We start from the raw sequence: 14,727 nt of genomic DNA, 5'->3' as shown, positions 1-14,727 counted from the left end.
TCCTCACGCAGCGAGGAACTGGTTAAGCCTCAACCAGCCAACGTGTGCTCCTGCAGCAGTCGCCCTTCGCCGTTTGACTGCTCGCAGACTTTTGAGACACACCCCATTGATGAGTTTTATTTCACTGCAGCCCCGCCTGGCTCCGAGGGACTTCGTCGGCTGCCATTGGTTCGCGTTCAGAACTCGCCATACCTGCCCCCTGGCTCTTGTGGACTGGAGCCAAATAGTTCTTCCACTTGTCAATCACGGGGAGATCAGCCAGTGGGATGAGAGAGGCCAGGCTTGGCGGGTGTGTTCCTCACAGGTGTGGCTGAGAAGCACATTCCAATATGTACATACCTGTCAGCTCCTCTGGTATTCAGCTCCTAGAAAGACCTCTGTTGACCACTCGCTCTCCCCTTTCCTCCTCCGGGGGGCCCACGCAGAGGGAGAAGGAAATAGCTCCCGTTTCAGTCGCACAAATAAGTGATTTTCTACCCATGCTGTGCGTATCTTCAATTCTTTCGGAAAGTATGCCGCTTCCTCCAGAGTTATGACCTAAACCTCGGGATCACTACATTGTTGTGGCATATTACATATCATATTGCACAGTATTCCCCAGTCTACACCACAGTTGTATCTAATTATGCTCTCTGATACGTGGAGCGTTACAGGTGCAGGCAGTGGCATGTGCCTCACCTCCCCCCCTCAACACAGAACCTCAGATCATCTGCGCCGGTTTTCTGTCCCTCTGGAGATCGTAAAGCCTTAATGAGAATGTGTGTGAAGTGTAGTATTGTGCTGTCTGGTATGCAGGCTTCTCTCTCTTTTTCTCTACGTCAATTTTCCTTTTGTCTGTCTGTGTCTGTCTTCATCCCTTGCAGTGGATCCCTGTATCTTCCCCCCTTCTCTCTCAGTACAGTTTTTCTCAGTACAGACTCGAACAGTGTGTGCCTCGGGCAGGTGTGGGAAGGCAGGTTTGCAGCATTCACGGGCCTAAAGCAGAGCAGAGCAGCCCAGTGCTGTGATTACCTGCCGACGAGTCTGTGCATGCGTTGAGCTGAATCACAGCAGCCGCGGTGACTAAGCTCCTCTGTTGTCGCCAGTCACTTACAGCGTAGCTGGAGCTCTATCAGACCTTTTCCTTGTTCTATTTTTAAATAAATCAAATCAGAAGCGGGCCAGTCGCCTCGCTTGTGTCATCACTCGCACATTAAGAACCACTGGTACGGCGTAAGATGTTGGTATATATGGAAACAGTTGCATCAGTCCAGTAAATTATCCAAAATGTGAAACACTCATCAGCTGTAGCATAGGTTATAAGTAGATTTCATGAGGATATGTATATTTCTTTTACTATACTGGCGTTAACCATGTTTCCATCATTTTCTGCGCTACGTTCAAGTGACATTATAAACCAGAGGATGTTTTTTTTTTGTGGTTGGAAAGCTGAATGTGTTGGAATTCTGGTAAACAATACCCCAGTGTGATTCACACGCGCAGAGATATTTATTTGTTTCAAAACTGAATAAAGAAGCCGTTGTCATAGGAAAATAAGATCCACAGAACACTGTTTGAAGCTAGAAAGGTGGCAGGGTCCGCCAAATGTGAACATAGTAAAACAGTATGAAACTGTGTTGCCCTTTAAGATCAGATTGTTTATCCATCATGAAAACGAACAGAGTTTGTTTAGGTAAAATTAAAAAAAAATTAGCAGCATTAAATGGACACACTCAACTAAAATCTTAGCAAAGTAACTTCAGACATAGAAATGTGCTGTACTAAACACACATAAATGATTAAGTCACAAACAAACTTAAAGGTGATTTCTGCTGGAATAAATGAAGCATTAGGTTTGTTTGGGTTCTCAGAGACACTACAACGCTATAAAACATCACTGACTGTAATGAATTCTCTGCTGCTCTCCCAAATCCCAAATTGGCTGATTGGGATTTCTGTTACTGTAATTCTGTAACGGTTCATAGAGGTCAGATCTCCGGGGTCTCACTGAGCTAAAATAATGTCACTACGGAGGACGACATATGATACACGATGAAAATAGACTATTTCTGTTCATGCGTAACCCACATGACTTACACCGCCTGGTCAGATAAATACTTATTTGATGTGATTACAGTGTTTTATATTCATTTCTGTATCTTGCCTCCATTCTCTAGAATTAAAGCCCAGTTTGTGGCAAAGAGAAGTTACCGTTTCAAATTGTGTTTTAATAAGGCGAGAAGAAGAAAGGAAACAAAATATGTGAAGGAAAAAGGAATGCTGATGTTTTTTACTTATTACGTTTACTTTAATATTTACAGCAGCGGGGTTTGTGTGATGAAGTAAACTCAGTGTAGACAAAACACAAGCGTTGATGAGGGTGTTTCTGACTTCAGTAGGCGTTAGCAGGCAGACACAACAGGTGAAAGCGGCACTTTTGACTGTAAGAGATAAAAGACAGTGACCGTAATACTTTGAGTCATGATCACTCACACGGCCTTCACCTGTGTTGTTCACCTGTGTAATCAACATCTACAGACCCACAAACACATAAATAACACAACCCCATGGTATGTATCACAGTGTGGTTGGTTCACCCCAACCGCCTCTCTCATGATTCTGCTTGTGCTTGCAGGAAGAGGAAGACAGGGGCAGATCAGGATGCGGATCAGGATCTGGATCAGGGGTGTCTGTAAGAATTCCAGGGGCCGGGGCTGGGAGGAGGGTTTTCAGAAGGTTGTGAGGGCTGTTTGGGCCCTCAGGCTGTATTCTGTCGCCGGGGATAAGGACATTGTCGAGTGAGCACACAGACAACAGGGGAGGTGCTGAGTCAGCTGTCCGCCTCGCTTAGCGCATGCTGCGCTGCTCCGGACTTCAGCGTACGTTTCCCATAGAAACCTCAAGTCAGGAGTCACGACTGTTCAAAAAAGAGAAATTTAAATGTTGGCCAACACTTGATTTGACTAATATTGAAAAAAAAGTCTTCATACATGAGACAGGGGCATGATTTGAACTACAGATATCAGCTATTTTTTAAAGTTTTGTGCGTTTAAGTAATGAGTCCAACATTTCTACATAAAAGCACATTAATAAATCATACGATTATAAATCAGAATTGATTCCTATGCAATAAATGATCATTTTAAGCCTAAATTAATTTTTTCTCTGTAGGCACAATTGGAAAATTGCTATTAAAAATGACTTTAACACAGTTGTGTTCGCTTTAAATTTATCTTTAAAATGAATCTTGAAAAGGAATCTTAGTATGATTTAAAAAAGCTTTGTCTTTGGGGCAAAACATTGAAAAACGTTTCTTTTCTGACTGAGATTTGGTTGCCAGAAAGAAGAAACAAAGCAGATTTTCATGTAGTTTGTCTAAATTTGTACTCTTCACCTACAGTATTCCTCCATTTGTTGGCATACAGCTTCAACATGCAGCCCTCTTCCGCATGGCTCGACATTCTGCTCTTGATAATTTGTGATGTCTTAGCATACCATCGGCAGAGGAAGGGCTGCAGACATCTCTGCCGGCATTGTTGTCGATTATTTAGTTGAGTTCCTCTCGTCAGTGTGAAAGTCTGGTCCTAACCAAACAGGCGTCGGCCTCTCTTTATCCAGTTCCGGAGTTTGTGGGAACGTCAGACACCAGGGCCACTCATGTGGACCAGAGGAGATCTGCTAAAACATCTTCTGTCCCTCACCGGGATTAGAGCGGACACATTCCTGGCCCCTGGGCTCTGCGGCTCCCACCACACCGGTCACAGACAGAGTTTTTATGCACCACTTTCTGAAAAAAATCGTACAAACCTCACACGTACAAGTTTAAAAGTGCTCGAAATACATCTATAACACTGTTCTGCTTACATCAATACAAACCACATAAGCATGACAGAAAAAAAAGTAAAACTCCACGCTCAGATCAAAAGTTTTATTTCATGTTTGGTTAAATTTTCTTTAAAAAATGTAAATGAGAGAAAACACACATATACATTCACTTCATATAACCTCCCTCAGCTTCAGGATTCTGGCTATATGAGGCCATGAAATGTCCTCCACACACAGCACGCGATGTAAGCCGGACCAGGCGGCGGGGGAAATACCCCCCGGCGCGTCGAAGCCTCCCCTGGACGGACTCCAGAGGAATGTCCCCGCGTGCCTCCTCCAGCGCTGCAGAGAGTTTTCCTCCTCGTAAGGATTCATCACACGTCTTTTACCACCAGGCCTGAAAGAAAAGAAGAAAAAAAAACTCTATCTGTCAATCAATCAATCAATCGATCAATGCTCACTCCTGAAAATCAATGGCTGTGTAATTGTTGCTGCTCAGATGTGATGGCTGAAATTAACCTGTGCCGAGTGGAGGTGCATAGATAGATAGATAGATAGATAGATAGATAGATAGATAGATAGATAGATAGATAGATAGATAGATAGACCCAAACGGTGTGAAGACTTGTTTTTTTGAAATCATCACTGGCCTTTAATCGATGTAGCTTCATGCTTCAACAGTGAGACTGAAAACATTTCTTTTACTTAAAACAGTGTCCAGGCTATGAACAGATTTGGGAAGACAAGTTGAAGTAATTTCACAATAGTTGGTTTCTGATCATACATACTTGATAATAATTAATTTCACTTAAATCCTTTAGTTTGGGTTAGAATCATCTAGTTGCACTATGAGATTAGCTACCTGTGTGCTTTATCTCTTGTAGAACTACATTATTCCAGCATTGGTACGAAGACGAAACCACTCATAGTTCAAGCTGTCAGTGTGAGTGGGAAAGACTGAATTCAATACTGACCTTTATCACGGTCAGTAATGCTTTAATGATTTATCTCATAAGGTATTAAAGAGGCTCCGAGTAACAATTTATAGCAAGTGAAATGTATCAAACAGTGTTTCTTTGGCCATATGTGAGCAGACTGTAACGTGATGTCCTTCCCCGTCTCTCTCAGTTGCCTACTCAATGTGGATGACTGGATCAAGTTGAGTTTAGTGCTGCTGGACTGTGGATTTCTTTTGTGAGGGACTCGGGTCAGATTTTCCACGACGGCCCAAAGGATGTGACTTTATGTACGTTCTCGAGTGGCTCGTCTCAGTGGCCTCGCTCCGCTCTGCTAACAGAGAGCAATGTTAGTTTAGAAGTGGAGTCGGCAAACATAAAGTAGCGTCCGGCTGCCGACGCAACGCGGGAGTTCAACAGAGCCTCTTTAAGGACAGACAGCGAGTTCCCATCATTATTGCTTTCTTCAAAGACTCTCAGGAGGGTTTTAACTCTCAAACAATGCATGCTGGGAAGTCTGCATGTACGATTTCTGATGGCTTGATTGAACTAACTGTGCAGTAAATTCATCCAACTCATCACTTCAAGTCAAAAGACTTTTAGAATTTTAGTTTTCCTCACTTGAAATAAATAAAAGTCCACAATTAACGTAGAGATAATAAGAAAACATTAGTTGATGCCCAATAACTTTTAGCAATGAAGGATCTGCATCACAAATTGTGGAGTTTACGTTACAGTTGCGTTACAACAGGGTGAGGAGCGATTTATAAAACCAGGATTCCTTCAACAAATCCTGGACTTGGATACGTTAATTCGAGGTGGAGCGAACGTGAGGTTCAGTGTAAAACGTGACAAATTACACGAAAGCCAGACAATCAAATATTCATGCAGCTTAAACTGTGAGACGAGCAATAATACATGAACGTTAGTCACACAGAGATCAGCTGGTCTGAAAATCAAGCGCTGAACACTCCTAGGTTTGGCTTCTCTTCATGTTACAGTGGTTAAATTAAGGCCCAAGAGCCAAACTTGTGTTTATGTGTTTCTACATGAGGGCCCTATTCTTTTTTTTATTGGGCTACATTTTTACATTTTGGTAGTCTTGGAAATTGCCACTGTCCTGATAAAGCCTGAGTGTATGTATTGCACAGGTTTGGAGCAGATCTTCACAGCACACATGTTTGCAGCACTTATTTAAACTCCCTCAGTAAATGACATCAGTCTTAATTTCCCTTGCGGCTGCGTTTATGTGTTTCAGAACTTGATATCAAGGTAGCGAAAACTAGAAAAAAGCAAAGACAAGACGAAACATTTTGCAGTTTATTTTTGAGGCACGTGTGACACGTAGTTTGACGAACCCGCTCTGGATGTGAGATTAACTGTTTCACCAACGCTGCTGATGAGATCTGTGTGAAGAGTTTTTTTTTTTTGAAGTGAGAATGGAATAAGTAAGACATCACATGAATTGATCTCCAAGTGTGCGATGCCTTCTAGTGGCCTGAAGTGCAAACTGACACAGAATACTACATGATTTTGAATAAAAAAACTGAGAAAAATCACGATTAGTATCATTGTTGGTGGCAACATCTGGCCAGTAAAGTATTTGAGCCTGTGCCTGTTCTGTGAGCGCTGGCTTTTACAACGCAAGCAATTTGGTTGACGGCTCGTTCTGTTGTGACAGATTAAACAAAGCAGTTTTGGAGTTCAGAGACTCCTGGGACACGTTCACTACACATCCTGCTGTTTGACCTTCATCTCATCCATGTGCGGTAAAATAAAGATACTTTACCAATGAGGAGAATTTGAAAAAATGTATTCAGTGAATGAGAAGGACAGTGCACAGTTTCTTAGCTGTACTAGAGTTCGCTATGAGATTATTTACATTTGAGAAAAGACAGTTCACATTATAGTATAGAAGACACGGTAACAAGCAGTGGCGGACTCAGGATGTTTGGAGGGCAGGGGCAAATTTTTTTTATAAAACCGGCACTAGCTGCTTGGAGTGGATCACCAGTGGATCACTTTTGTCCAGTGGAAGGGCGCTTTATCATGTTTAATTATCATGTTGGCCAATTAGCATGTTAGTGTTCATTAGTTATGTCTGTTGCTAAGCACAAAAACGCTTGCGTTTTAAAAAACTCACTTGTAAACCAGGCTGTTTAGATGCAGGTGAATTTATGAAAATGTAACTAACATCATAGATTGTTTTTTTCCTTTAGTTCCTAAACTTTCCTGTATAATGAATGTTTCTTTTTTTTTAATTACAAGTGAATTTTTTTTGCAGCTTAAGATGTTCAAGCTTTACACTTCAGACATAGGAAATGTAATAGTCTGGTGCCACATCACTTTTGACACTCTGACTCTTCTGCAAATAAACTTCAGCAACCACAAACACCAGCTGACAAACACTGTTCTAATACAATATAATACTTTTGTCACGCTCTCAACCAACTGCAATATTTGAATAACACAGTAACACATCCAGACACACAGATTCAAGCACACGAACATGCCTCCTGCTTGACTGGAGTTCAGTGATAGTATGGCAATAATATAAAATGTTGCTATTTCTACATTTAGGCTGCTTGATGTAATTTTAGTCATCAACAGCTGTCTCCAGCAGTTGAAATGCAGATGTTTTTGTTCTGCTTCTATTTCTTTCACTTCTTCCTTTGCAGGCGAACGTGGTTTCTTCCTTCTTCTTCATCTCCTTACGTTGGACTGAAGGCAGACGAGACAATAAAGTAACTACCGACTCTTTTGGAGTACAGAGTGGTGTCATGACACAGAACAGGCAGAGGCTATCGGTTAGCATGCTAACATTTGTAGACGTCTCAGCAACACATTGCATAGACGACTTTGACACAAATTCAAGGCTTATTTCTTTAAACTCATTGATTCATTAACTTGATTTTTAAAAATGTTTTAAACCAAGATTCTTACATACAGCTCCTTGAAGAAAATGCATTTCATTACCATGTGAAACAAGCAGCCACACTTGATTTATGTCCACGTTCTGATATAACTATCACATCAAATTCAGTAAAGAGGTCCGCACATGGGAGATAATTAAATGAAGTACAAGGTGTCACTTTTCAGGTACTGAAACCAGTCGTGACACATTGTATTACTATTACAATTTGACAGGAAAAGCAAGGGCTTGAAATGATATGTGTGTGTGTGTGTGTGTGTGTGTGTGTCTGTGTCTGTGTGTGTGTGTGTGTGTGCTTAATGTACCTGTAACTGAAACATAAAATAAACAGGTTTGTTGGTGTGTCTGTGTGTACACGTGACTTACATAATATGATTTACACACAGGTGAGTGCGCCAGAAATACTGTATGAGCACTTCAATACTAACTGAATGACTCTGGAATAATAATGATAATAATAATAATAATAATAATAATAATAATAATAATAATAATAATAATAATAATAATCCCCAGGCAACTAAAAATGATGACATTATCTCTGTGTGTGTGAGAAACAACACGACACAGGCTTCAGTTTGAAGCGAGGAGAAACTAATGTGTAACTGATCGACTTTGAAAGCGAGCTTGTCAACCTCGCTGGGAGTGGAGCAGATGAGAAGCAACACTGTGGAGCTTCCAGAGCTTCTGCTGTTGTTGTGCTGTGCTACACCCCCGCTGTTCACTGAGGGGTGAAATGTGATCATGGAGGGCTGCCAGCACACATCAGGACCTGGCAGATGAAATGGCAAGCCCAGCGAACTGAGATCTAACATGTCTCTGCTGTCACTGTCGGCCTCTGAACACTAGAGGGCAAGAACTGCATTTACTTCTCAGTGTGGACACTGTCTGCCCGATGATACAGAGAAAGCTCTTACCATGATATACATAAAACAGCAGGGGCTGAGAAAACAGCCAGCGGTTCCCAATTCTCAAGGTTTCTAGTGATAAAGGCGTTTTGGCACGACAAATTCCTCCATCAAGTTCAGAAGTCAACGAGAAAAGGCCGAATAGTTGGTTGTTTGAATCAGTATCATGGTCTCTGTTCAGTATGGCCCCCACTTACTAATCAAAGCTTTGTACTTATAAATTAACTTTAAGTTTTGAAAGATATAATCAGACTTGGATAAGTTGTTGCACATGTGCCAAACACAGGAATATCTGTCTAAATGTCTGTGTCACACTCAGAGAAGAAGAGAAGCAAAGTTGGGCCTCAACCGTGTAAATGAATGTCGTCTCATTTGGACATTGGCAGTAACCAAGGGGGTCACTTTATTTTGAAAAGTGGCAGGGAAATAAGAGTTTAGATTGAATTAATAATAATAATTAGAGCAGCAAAAACAATGCATAACAGCGCATTGAAAGGGGATAGCTGAGCCTACTATACAGCTGACACAGCAAAATTAATGTCAGCTGATCAAGTATACATCTCATCCACAAATCTGACCCATATCAATACAAGAATCCATCTATTACAGAACAGAGCAGATAACATCTACTGTAGAAATCACCAGAGCATGTCAGTCAACCTTTTCATTCGGTAGTGGACATTTCTTGGTGCGAGCTACTTTTCAGAACATTTTTGACAAATTTCACCTCTAGAATTTCTAGAATCCTGAATTTCAAAATTAAGAAGTGTGAGCAACAAACATACCGGCAAGGGAAAATACTAAATCTTCCAAAATCTGAGGACAAACCAGAAGCCAACAAGTACGAAGTGTGAGAAAAAAAAAAAAAAAAAAAAAAAAAGAAAAACTTACAAAGAGTGCAGGGAAAACACAGGTTTAAAAACACAGTGAATTATTAACTAATGGAAACAAGATGGGAAAAAGTGCAAAGGGCGGGAAAACAGATAAAGGCAGGAAATGGCACAAAAAACATGACACCTGTAGAGGTAGATTTTTGTTCTCCTGCACTTTGCACCTTCAAATGTGCGGTTCTGTCCTCAGGTGAAACTGAGAAAATCAAAAAGGCTCAAGCGCAAGGAAATTAAAGGAGTGTTGCTAATAACAAGCAACGCAAACACCAGACGTGCAAACAGGAAAAAGATGTGCAAAAAAAAAAAAAATTCAACAGGTGACTGTGGCACCAAGTTCACTACTTAACCTTAAAAATGTTTTCAGTGCAACTGGTAACACAATATAATTCATCCGGTGTAATTTATTTATATGAATCAGATGTCAGTTAAGTAGATATCAGTTTCTATTGTTACAAAATGGAAGAAGGAGCTTCACATTCAACATGTTGACTGTTTGCTTCTCAGGTGTTTTTTCTACATACGGGATCATTTCCTGTTTACCAGTGTAGTATAACTGCTCTTTCTCACCTGCTGAGGTGTATGACAAGAATGTCACCTGGGTAGTGTTGATTGTCAACTCCTCTATGTGTCATATATTCTCCACTGAAGCACCAGCAGGTCTTCCACGGGGTTTTAACTGAAAGAGAGGGGAGTCTCTGACACCTGGTGGATAGATGACGTCTCTGCAGCTTCTCTAGTCATTCGCCATTGTCATTGTACTGGGATCTGTTTACGTATTTACGTTTCTGTCAGTATGTTTTTGTGCTGTGCACTGGCCAGCCTGTAGTTGTGTGTAGGTGTGTGTGCTATTTAATTGCATGATGTCATCTGTCCACAGTGGAGCAGACCAGATATTATGAAGAAGCAGACAGACAGAAAGGCTTTTTTTAAAAATTTATTTCATTATTTAATGTATTCTGTCTGTGAGCTGTGTGTGTGTGTAGTGCTCACAGGCAACTCATACATGTTTACATCACTTATTAGAGTTAGTCAGACACAGTCACTGCAGAGAGTCTCGTTTTGAAAGATAATATCATAATGTACTTGTGTTTGTGTGGGGGCAGGAAGAGGCAGAAGGGCAGGGACTCCCCCAGGGTTAAAGGTCACACAATGCTGATGTGGAACATCTTTATCCTAAACAGTTGAAGTTATAGACTCTTCAGCAGGTCTCACTCTGTATTCACACGAGTATCAGCGCAGCTCTGTGATTGTCTATGCAGGATTGTTGACCGCGGCACAGGCTCCTCCCACTGGACCACCTGCAACACACTCTTAAAATGTTTAGAAAGGTAAATATTAGACAGATTTTGTAATTTTCCTGATTAAATTATACATTTTTAAACATTTTGTGTCGTCCAAGAAAACACATCTTGGCCTCTCTGTGGTCCCACTTTGACTGCTTCATAGGTTTTGCTTTAATGTGACAGACGGAGATATAAAATGTGAGCTATCTGTCTGCAGTAGTGAGAGAAGTATTAAGACCCTTTACTTAAGTAAAAGTACCTCTACAACAATGTTACTTTATTAGTAAAAGTCCTGCATTTTAAAACGTGAGTAAAACTACTGAAGTACTATCAAGTAAATCTGTTAATACTGATGCATCAGTGTGCATGCAGCGTTTTAAGGTTGTAGCTGTTGATGTGGAGGTAGTTTTAAAAACCTATACAGTTAGTGTAGTTCAGTGATTCCTGAACTTAATAAGAGTCAAAATGACGATAAACCTGAAGGTTTGTGATGATTATTGGAGAAGAAAGAAGAAAGAAAGACCGTTTGATCAAAAGAAATTGCTTTTTTTATATCATTATATTGTATTTTTGTATATATATATTTTTTATAATACATGTATCTAATCTGCTGTTTTGTGATATGTTGAGTAATTCTACCTCTTTGACTCTTTAAACAACAGGGAATGACTCCTGTATAGACCCTCTAACAGCTCAATAACAAAACAGGACATATTTTTTTTGTTGTTTTTTTTTAACATACTATAACAATGCATGTTATGTAAATCTTATTTATAAAAGTAATCTCAGCCGTCTAATAAATACACTGAAATATTTTCCTCTGAAATCAAGTGGAACTGAAGTGTAAAATAGCATAAAACACATTTTCTACATAGTACAACACATGAGTAAGTGTACTTTGTTATGCTGTAGTGAGGCACAAACAGAATTCCATTCACCTCCACTTTTCCCATAAGTGTCCTTGAATCACATGTTTTCTGCTTCATCCTCTCACAGCACCTTGCGTCTCTTCTTCTCTCTGTGTGGATGATGTCCTTGAGTTCTGAGTCTTTATGTACCTACTCGTGCTCTCTCCAGGTCTTAGTGGAGCAGGGGAGGTTTTACAGGTGACGTCCGTCCTTTTCCCCTCGTCCTAATGACTGAGCGAGGCAGAATAAAACACGTTACGATACAGGAGGATGAATAAACAAGCAGCAGGCTACACCTCTGCTCTGTCGTCAAATATGATGCTTCTCTTTCATAACGATTCAAAAACTCTTTTGTCCTATTAAACATTTGTTATTAATACTATATATTCCAATTTGATGAAATTTGAAGTTCATCCAAAACTCTGCTAACAGAATTTTGACTCGGACTATGAAATATGACTTCCTTAAACTGACTTCCTGTTGCTTTTAGCACTGATTTTAAGATTTTGCTTTATGACATTCTGTTTTATTCTGTGTTGTTTTTTCACAGCTTTCAGCTTGTTTTATTAGCTTTGTATTTCATTCGGTTCCTTCAAGCACATTGTAACTGTGCTTTGAAAGATGCCATGTAAATAAAGTTAAATCAAGTTATTATCATTACTATAAATTAGTTTATTGCATTATGAACATCTCAACCCTATTTTGCCCCATTGTTCTTATGCTTACTGTGCATTGTAATTATTGAATAGGTACTCAGTAATTCAACAGAAATACTTGAAGTGTAATTCATAAAGAACCTCTTGAACACAAAGTTGTTATTAAACCTTCACCAGTTGTTTTCTCTGCCTGTGCGTCCCCTGTGGACTGCACTCAGCTCCTGTCACCGTGTGCCGTGGCAGCTTGTTTTGTTCTTGTTTTTCCTGTTATTTCTCTCCCTACCTGTTCCCCCCTCCTCTTCCCTCACCTGCTCCTGCTCTGCGTGTGTGTGTGTGTGTGTGGGAGTGGCTTACTGGTTTCTGCTGCAGCAGAGGGACGCACCTGATGATCATCATCACCTCATCACCTCCGGCTGCAAGATCCTTGTCTCTTCACTACTCCAGTGCCAGGTTGTTCCATCTAGTTCAGTGAATACACCTGCGCTCACTTCAGTTTGAGTAGTTTTCTCTGTGTCATTCTATTGATTACCAGCTAATTTGTGCTTAAGTCATTTGCTAATGTTTCAAGCCTGGGCTTCAACTCATGCTTTGTGTTTTCCCCTCTCCTCATGTGCACTTTTGGGGGTGCCACGTTGAACCTAACCTTGCTGCCAGTCGAAGCCACTCCACTCCACTCGCCTGCCCTCCTCTCTCTGCTTCTGAGTTCTAAATATTATTTTCTGACTGCACATCTGTCTCTGTTCTCTGCATTTGGGTCGCAGTCTGTTTAAGAGGATGGAGTTTTTCTCCAGACCCGGTTGTGCCCCAGAGTTCTTCACGCTCTCACCTGATCATCTGCATCCTGCCTTTCTTCACATAATATTGTCCTAACTGCTTGTTGACCTGGTGGTACTTTTACTGCTTGTATTTTTCTTTTTTCTATCTTTTATACGTTTTGAAATATTAAGCTTTTTATGCAAAATTTTGCCCATTCATCCTTATGGGGATTTTTTCAAATTTCATTCAGCTATAACTTCAGCATACGTTCAGCTATTGAAACCGTTCAGCTATTAAAACGTTCAGCTTTTTAAGCTCTTTCGGCCCTCTTTTCAGCTTTTCAACTTTTTCATAAATTCAGCTTTTTATGAAAAAATTACATTGCCGCAAATGGGAAAAGCTTCAAATCCTCTTCAAAAATCCCCGACTTTCAGCCTCTTCTTCTCCCTCATGCTTTGAGCTAGAGACACCATTCCAACTTCAAAAGAGTCACAAAACCTTGAACTACTGGCCTTGTATTCAGTTTTTAAAGATATTGTACGATTTGGGACTAATCACAGTTTTAGTTTGAAGAACTTTTAGCCCGTCTTCTGACTTTATAATGGGTGTGTATTGCGTGAGCTAGAGTGCGTGACATCATCAACTGCTGCACCCCAGAGTGTAGAGCAGCTCTAAAAGTGAGAAAAAAAATTCTCTTCAGCTTGATTTCCATCCAAAACCTTTCACTCAACATGGACAATGTATACATAGAAATGTAGGAAAACTTGTTGGCTTTCAGGTGATGGTCTCATTTCAGATGTACGACTTACAGTTTTGGATGTGGAAGCCCTGGAGTGACAAGAAGTCACTAAGCCGCCCCATAAGCCGCAATGTTAATTTTGAGCCTAAATTTCTGGAAGGCAGCAGACGGTACCTGATTTGTCTCTTGCGTTTGTGCCCTCATTTCTCACTTTCCAGAAATAAAAACAAGATCACCGAGTTCGGCTATGTCTCCCCTCACTCACCATATAGATATTTTGGCCCTAACAGTTATGTTTTTTTGTAAAATCGCAGGGGTTTGGGAGGCATTTTCCCATTCATTCTTATGGGGACATTTTGTCTCTGTTATTTCTCCAGTGTGTGTATCTGTCGAATGCGTGTGTATTGCGTCAGCGAGAGTGAGTGACACAATCACTTGATTGGAGAGCAGCTGGAACACTGGAGAGAGAATTCTCTTCAGCCGGATTTGGATCCCACATCTTTTACTTTACATAGATGATGCAGCCATTTTAAGCTCTTTTTGCCTTTTAACTTTCAACCTTTTCAGTGTTTTTTCACCTTTTTAAGCTGTTTCTGCCATTTTACTCTACACCTTTTTGGCCTGTTCAGTCTTTTATCACCTTTTTAAGCTCTTTCAGACCTCTTACTCTACAGTTTTTTTTACCTTTTCATCTATCTGCCTTTTCAACTCCTACAAACATTATGCTTCATGTTTAGCTATGAAAACTTTTTAAAGTCTTTCAACCCTCTTCAACTTTTCTGTCTTTTCATGTTTTTCAAATATTCATCTTTCTGCCTTTTCAACTCCTTCAAATATTCAGCTTCCCGACCAGCTATGAAAATGTTAAACTTTTTCAACTCTTTCAACCCTCTTC

The 14,727-nt window shown here is 40.5% G+C and overlaps 1 long non-coding RNA gene across 1 annotated transcript; it reads right to left on the bottom strand.

Moving 5' to 3' along the window:
- Positions 1 to 10,411: 10,411 nt before the first annotated feature.
- On the bottom strand, positions 10,412 to 12,671 carry LOC119018194. Its single transcript, XR_005074667.1, has 3 exons — positions 12,512 to 12,671; positions 11,712 to 11,912; positions 10,412 to 10,800 (listed from the first exon to the last, which is right to left on the bottom strand). It is a non-coding gene; the product is annotated as an uncharacterized LOC119018194 (long non-coding RNA).
- Between the last annotated feature and the right edge of the window lie 2,056 nt (positions 12,672 to 14,727).

Source organism: Acanthopagrus latus, chromosome 4 (assembly GCF_904848185.1).
Source record: "Acanthopagrus latus isolate v.2019 chromosome 4, fAcaLat1.1, whole genome shotgun sequence".
Lineage (NCBI taxonomy): Eukaryota > Metazoa > Chordata > Actinopteri > Spariformes > Sparidae > Acanthopagrus > Acanthopagrus latus.
The sequence above is the reverse complement of the archived record's forward strand: the minus strand, read 5'-3'. Positions and strand labels throughout refer to the sequence as shown.